Here is a 7,251-nt window from a genome sequence, read left to right as displayed (position 1 = left end):
TCCAATAAAAAAATGAAAAAAAAAAAACAGACAGGAGCTGATTTGATGCAACTCACAACAGGGTCTTTATTCTATTTGAGCTAGCTCATGCCCCTCCTCCCCCAAAGCACTGCCTTCATGCAGGACATTTTTGAAGGTGGGGGATCCCTGAATATCTATCTGGTCAAGGTTTTATAGTAAGCAAGAAGCAGGGAATATGTGTACAAATATCTAATTGGAAAACTACTATGGCCCTTAACATAGTTGGCTGGTGCTGGAAGTCATATCAGGAACTTAATTTATGGTCTCCTTTGCATTGGTGGTCATTAGGCAAGGGGTAGGCTTGTAACCTGGGAGTGCAGTTTTGTTGGTAGAATAACCTGGAGACACTGGTCTTGTTCAGGGTGTAACCTGGAAATGCTGATCTTGTTGGGGATTAGCCTAGAGACTGAGCTAGGCTCAGATTTTGTTGGGGGGGGCAACTTGGAAACTAATGCTAGGTACCATTCTGTTAGTTTTATAGTGAGAATGATATTAGGTCATTTCTGATAGTCAAAACTGCAATGGTAACTCTGCCAGACTCCCATTGTATCGCCAGTTAACTGCTTTTAGATAGTAACTAGACTTTGTACTACTCAGAGCACATTCCAAGAGGTTGTAAAACCATTAACCAAAGGTCATAAAAAGAGAAATAAGGATTTATTATAGGCGCTAGAACAGAAGATAAAATATTGACTGGGTTTATCTATACAAAACCTCACTTGGTTATTATGGTTTTTAACTTTCAATTAACCTGTGGAGCTGTGCCAGGTGATGAATGTTTAGCCAGATAATTACTCCTAATGGATATGCATGTAAACATTCACTGTTGTAAACTTCTTATTCGATTTATGATTTAATTTTATGTGTGAACTTGTGGTGATTTTTTTTTAACCATATGATCATGTATTTAAAAAGATGTTTAAGTGCTGAGGACAAAGAGATGAGGGAGACAGATTTTTTTCCCTTATCCCCCTTTCTCTTCATTCCATCTTCCCCTTTTTTTCTTAGAAAGCTTTCATAGGAAATTTTTTACAACTTAGAAATAAACACTAAAATCACTTTTCAAAGTGTCCTTTTTCTTTTGGTGACACCTACTAGCAGGCTGAAAGTTAGAGCTGCACAGTTCCTGCTGAGATAGAACAAAGTCTATTTACTTAATCCCTTGCTGTTTTAGGATGAGGTGCTAAGTGCCAGAGACTGCAATTTCTGGCCTCAGAGGAACACAGAAGGCTGGCCAGCTACAGTAGAAAAGTAAATTAAACTTAGATAAGTAAACTTTTAATTATTAAACAGCAACTCTAAAATACAAAAGTCTTACCCTCTGTCTATGCTTTCTCCTCTGCTGCCTCAAGAAGAGCTGACCAGAAAGAAGACCCCTCAAGAGCTGGTCCCTGGCATTCAGTCACATTATGTGAAAGAAATTTTCAATGGATTGTCAAAGAATTATAATAATTGGGCTCCTGAGGACTGGAAAACAGTTTGTCAAGAGCTCTTAAAAGAACCTGAATGTTTACAATGGCAAATGTGTTTTCATGATCTTTGTGCCGAACGAGCGCAAATCAATACTAAAAGTAATAACGCTGTATTTCAAGCAATAACATTTCCTATGATTACTGGCACACAGTGATATTTGAATCCACATATGCAAGCTAATACACATCCAGAGATACAAGAACAACTAAGGGAGATGGGTATGAAAGCAGCAGTGAGGTGCAGATATAATGGTCCTCTTGATCAAGAGGTGCCTATTCAAGCTATGGCTCAATTATCTCTGTGAAAATGTTCACGGTGACATGTGTCTATTCCTTTTGCCTACATGGAGCCAAGTTAAGTCTTTATGTTCACAGGCTCAGATCGTCCCTGCACTGCTGAACAGTTGTTTTTGACTATGTGTATTTTACTCAGTGTGTCTTCTCAAGCCAGTTCTACTGATGGAATTATGGTGCTTATATTCCTAATCTTCCATTTCTTGAACCTGTTATGTAGGGAGAATCTAATATTTTAATTTTTAGTGTGCCCAAGAATATTCTTTCTCCTCCATGGCAAGATTTACAACATAATTCTCAAGATGATGGAGCATTATATAATTTTACTTCTCAGATGCAGGGCAATCCTATGTGTTTGTTATTATCTCCTCGTTTGGCTACAGATTAGCAATTTTGGCTTTTCCCTGGAATTAGCATCACAAATAGTTGAACGTGGTTGCAAAGATTGGCTGTTTGGTCTATTAATCAAAGTTTAAGCAATTTAATTTTTGACAGTGAATTATCATATCAAGAATGCCTTCATTTTACACATACTGGTTTGAAATAGTGTCCCTTTAAATGGCAATCTTGTATGAGTAAATTTAGGAAAATTATACAAGTGAAAAAATGCATCCTGGATTAATTAGAAGACCTTATGGAATATTTATAAATACTTGTTCTGAATTTCCATTTCTGAATCATATGGCTTGTGGGCTTGTGATCTTTCTAATGTTTCCAGGATGAATGACAAGTGCTGGATTGATGGTCTGGGGAGATGGTGGAATCGCTAATGGCTTACTCACTCTGAAGGAACATCCAACTGTTATAAAGTCACATTTTTGGAAGATCGCAGCTGCACTGAAACCTGTGACTTTGTCTAATGGCTCATTTACTAGGACTGTTCAACCTGCTTCTTCTTATAGTTTTACAACATATAAGAAATATAATATTTCTGCTTGTGTTCCTTTACCTTACTTAATGCTTATTGGAGAATTTAATTTTTCATATCAAGTAATTACATATATTAACTGTAGATTGTATCCTTGCATTATTAATAGCATATTGTTTAATTTTACTTCATATTCAGTAATGCATGTGAAATGATGTAGTTGTGTATGGGCAGGCTTTGGGGAAAAATCCTACTTACATGTTACTACTAAAATTTTTTGATTAAAATTTTAAAAAGAACAACTGGTATGTTAGGGGTGGTTGTTGCTGTAATTTTAAGTCTTATTGCTATGGCTACTACAGCCTCAGTAGCTGGTGTTGTTTTGCTACTTCTTTGCAAATTAAACATTTTGTAGAACAATGGCATAAAGGTTCTTATGAATTTTAGATTCATCAGGTAGGCATCAATGCAAGGCTTCAGACAGAAGTAGATACATTAAAGGGATCTGTATGTTTGAATGTGCAGCAACAGCTGCAATTAAATTGTGATTGGAATTCTGATACATTTTGTGTTAGTAATTTTCAATACAATGCCTGTCTTCAAGATTGGAAAAAGAGTCAATAATATTTGAAAGGAAACTCTATTGTTAGAAAGGATATTGAACAATTACAATATCAATTGCTGGATACATTAAAAAAAATTTTCATCTGATGATACATTTGATATTGCTAGGATATTACCTGATAAATTGTCTAGCATGGATCCTAGAACTTCACTACAGAGTGTGACTCATGCAGCTGGAGGAGCTAATGTTGCTTCACTTATCAGCCTTATTTTAATTGACATCTTTGGACTGGCTGTTTACCAGTGTTGTTTTCATAAACACTTTGCAAATATGTACCTTATGGCAAAATCTTTTAGAAGCTAAATTAAAAAATAAAAGAAGGAGGAAATTGTAGGCAAGTGGCATGAGGTGGTTGATTCCAGCTTGCTAGCTACAAGGCAATCTGGATCTTAGTGACTCTCAGCATTTTGAGATACTGAGGGGACATACTTCCTCCTCAATCCTGGTATTTTACCTAGTAAGCTGCATGACTGAGGAAGTGGTCTTCATGAGTTTTTCTCATGAGAAAGTATCTTTGTTTTTACTTATAGAGGCAAAACATTGGCCAGGCAGTGATGGTGCATGCCTTTAATCCTAGCACTTGGGAGGCAGAGACAGGCAGCTTTCTGAATTCAAGGCCAGCATGGTCTGCAGAGTGAACTCCAGGACAGCCAGGGCTATAAAGACCAAAAATAAATAAGTAAATAAAGAAAGAAATAAAGAAAGAAATTAAAAAAGAAAAAAAAGAAGTAAAACATCTAAGAGTTGGACTGCTGACAGATTTCTCAGTCTACAAGGAGGGTTGGGTCACTTTGAAATAAGATATGCTGTTGCTAGGGAAATAGCAGCTGGTGAGAACTAAAACTGTGGGAAGTCTTTATTCTGCTTTACCTTCAAAAGAAGTTGAAACTTTGAATAAACTATGCACTGACTGACTTGGCTATGTCACTCCTGTGACCTGGGTAATGCAGCTCTACCCTTAGAACCCCAATACACTAGACATTAATAGATGCAGTATTATATTAGTATTATTTTAAGTTTTCCTACTGTTAACATATTAATCATACATTTCTTTGTCAATATTTACCATCCATGTCAAAAAAGAAAACTAACATATTTCATTTATAGAGACAATAGCTTCGTTTTCAGTCAAGTGAGGCTTCTTTCTACAAGACAGAGTTTACACTGGATAGACACAGAGCTGAAAGTTTTCCAAGGTAGTGAACTGAGAAAACAAGTGCTAAGTCATCATTTGCTTACTTAAGTATATTTCTCTTCTTGTAATTAAGTATGGGAGGACATTCACAAATTTTCTACCTTAAATTTACAGGATTTTTCTTGTTTTAAGGAAAGTCTTCTCTGTTTTGCATCTATCTGCCTTATAAAACTATACTTTGATGTGTGACATTTACACTGAATTCCTGTGTCTAGTTTGATCTGATCTGTCAGAGCCTAATAAGGGTCAGTGCTGCATGGTCTATGTAACTCACCTTGAAATACACATAAATTCTACAATCTTATCCCCGACTCCCATAACTTTACCACACTATCTCATGGTATTTTGATACTTTGATACTTAGAATATGGAAGGTTTATATCTTCAGCTTCTAGTAATTTTAACCATTATTTTACTACACAGGCATTTCTTTATCCAGAAATCTCTAAATCACCTTAGGATGGCTCAACCTCTATTAATTAGATTACCCCCACCCCCTCTCTCATACACAAACACACACGGGTTTGTATGTGTATAATTCATATGCTATTTCCATTTTATAAACATGACATAGCTATATGTAAGGAAAGATAAAAAACCCTAAAATTGGTTATTTTATCTAAGTCTGAAACAACTCGATAAAATGTGTGATCAAGTTAATGTGAAAAACTTAGGCCACATACTTTTAATTCATTTATAAATAGGAAAATGTCTCAAAATAACTACATTTTGCGTGGTAATATGAATAAAATTATTATATGTGTTTATATATGTGACATCATTCTGTAATTTAATATATCAGATATAATGATTCATTAAATTTAATACTTTTAGTGATGTTTCAAGTAAGAGATAGATAAAAGAAATGTAACTTATGAAGAGATTTGGTTGTTTTCAAAGTCAATGAATCAGGATTTCCAAGTTTCTGAGATTTCCTGAAGTGAAATGCTGTCTGATTTTCAAAAATGCATTAATTAATATTACCAAGTATAATCAACTTACATATAAGCTAATATTAACACTATTCTTCCAGAGTAATCATAACTTTATAATCATTAAATTATTTATATATTGTAGATTCTGATCCTACTACTTTACTAATTGTTTCTTTGGTTTTGCAGAAACTCTTTACACTGAAAGAATCAGGTTTGACTCATTTTTTTATCCTTTTGTTACCCATGGCTTTAGATTCTTATACAAGCAATCTTTGTATGAACACATATAATGTAATATTCTCTCAATAATTTTTTTCTAGAAATTTGAGAGTTGAGTCTTAACATTTACGTTTTTAATCCACTCTGAATCTTTATTGCTTTGATGAAATTCTGAGGTCTAATCTCAATCCTCTACTGCAAGCATCTTGTTAAAGATAATGCCCATAAAAATTGGGACTTTGAATTTACCAAAAATAAGTTCTTGTTGTATATCTTCCCTTATGACATTTGTTTCATATGTTTGGATGATCTACTGCTGGTTTTCCTATGTATCTATGATTCATTAACTTGTACTAAATTGATACTTTAAAAAACTATATAGTGATTTTCCTTTATCTTCTTATAGGTTTTCTCTCATATAAAAACACAAAATTATGAAGTATAAGCTCTAGTGTATTTAAACTAAATACAGTACTTCAAAATATCTATACAAAATACTTTACAGATCACATTTATTTAATAATAAAATTTTGTATTATATTAGTTATAATATTTCTGTTACTGGGATATATGCTATGACCAAATGCAATTTGACAAAAGGGATTGCTTGATTTACACATACCAATTGTATTTCCTCAAGGAGTGAGGACAAAACACAGCAGGAGGCTAAAGGCAGAGACCATGGAGGAATATTGTTTCCCAACCTTTGATCAGCCTGCTTTCTTATATAAACTAGGATCACCTGCCTCTAGATGACATTGCCCTCAGTGGTTTGAGCTCTCCTACATTGTTGAAGACCAGCTTTGACACTACAGGGTAAACTGAAACAGAGAATGGGGTCCACAACTAAGGGCCAGTGTTGATAGCACCTGGTGGGGTCCTGCTGCTGATAGTGGCCAGCAGCAGAAAAGGAAAAGGTGAAAGAAAATTACACACACACACACACACACACACACACACACACATACACACACACACATACATGCATGCATGCATACTGGATGGATGGAGCAAAGCTCCCAAAAGTAGACTCCATTATATATGAGCATCTACTAACAATTTTTTAAAAATCATATCAGGAAGCTGAGAGTAAAAATGGGTACAAGAAATTATCACCTAAATCACCAGTCCGGCAGTCATGTCAGCCAGAGCTAGTTAGGCTTACATTGTTCTTGTTCACTGACTTCAAAAAATCTCTAGCTCAACTATGAATAGTGTGTCTTTCTGGATTTCAAATTGTTCTGGACAATTTTTTGTATCAGAGCCACTAACAAAATCATCTTAACCTAAGGTCACTAACAATCTATCTTTCCAAATTCTTTTTAATGTTAGTGGTCACTGCTAATGATCTACATTTCTCAGTTCATTCCAAGTGTGGTGACTGAATCATTTATTTGCCCAAACATCAATGTCTGAAACATAAAGCACAATTGTGAGTGCTGCTGATTCTGCCCAGTGAGTGGTTGGAAGGCCCCCTAGAATTTTCATACCACTCTTAGAGTAAGCGGGATGTGACGACAAAAGCAGAGCCAAACTTCATACAGTATAAATTCCTCAGGGCTCTGCCTCTCTGAGGCACACCCAACATGGTTTGGTTAAGTGGTGGGCCACATTCCATGAGT

The sequence above is a fragment of the Mastomys coucha genome, unplaced genomic scaffold, assembly GCF_008632895.1.
Source record: "Mastomys coucha isolate ucsf_1 unplaced genomic scaffold, UCSF_Mcou_1 pScaffold3, whole genome shotgun sequence".
NCBI classification, from domain to species: domain Eukaryota; kingdom Metazoa; phylum Chordata; class Mammalia; order Rodentia; family Muridae; genus Mastomys; species Mastomys coucha.
This window is presented reverse-complemented; position numbering follows the sequence as displayed.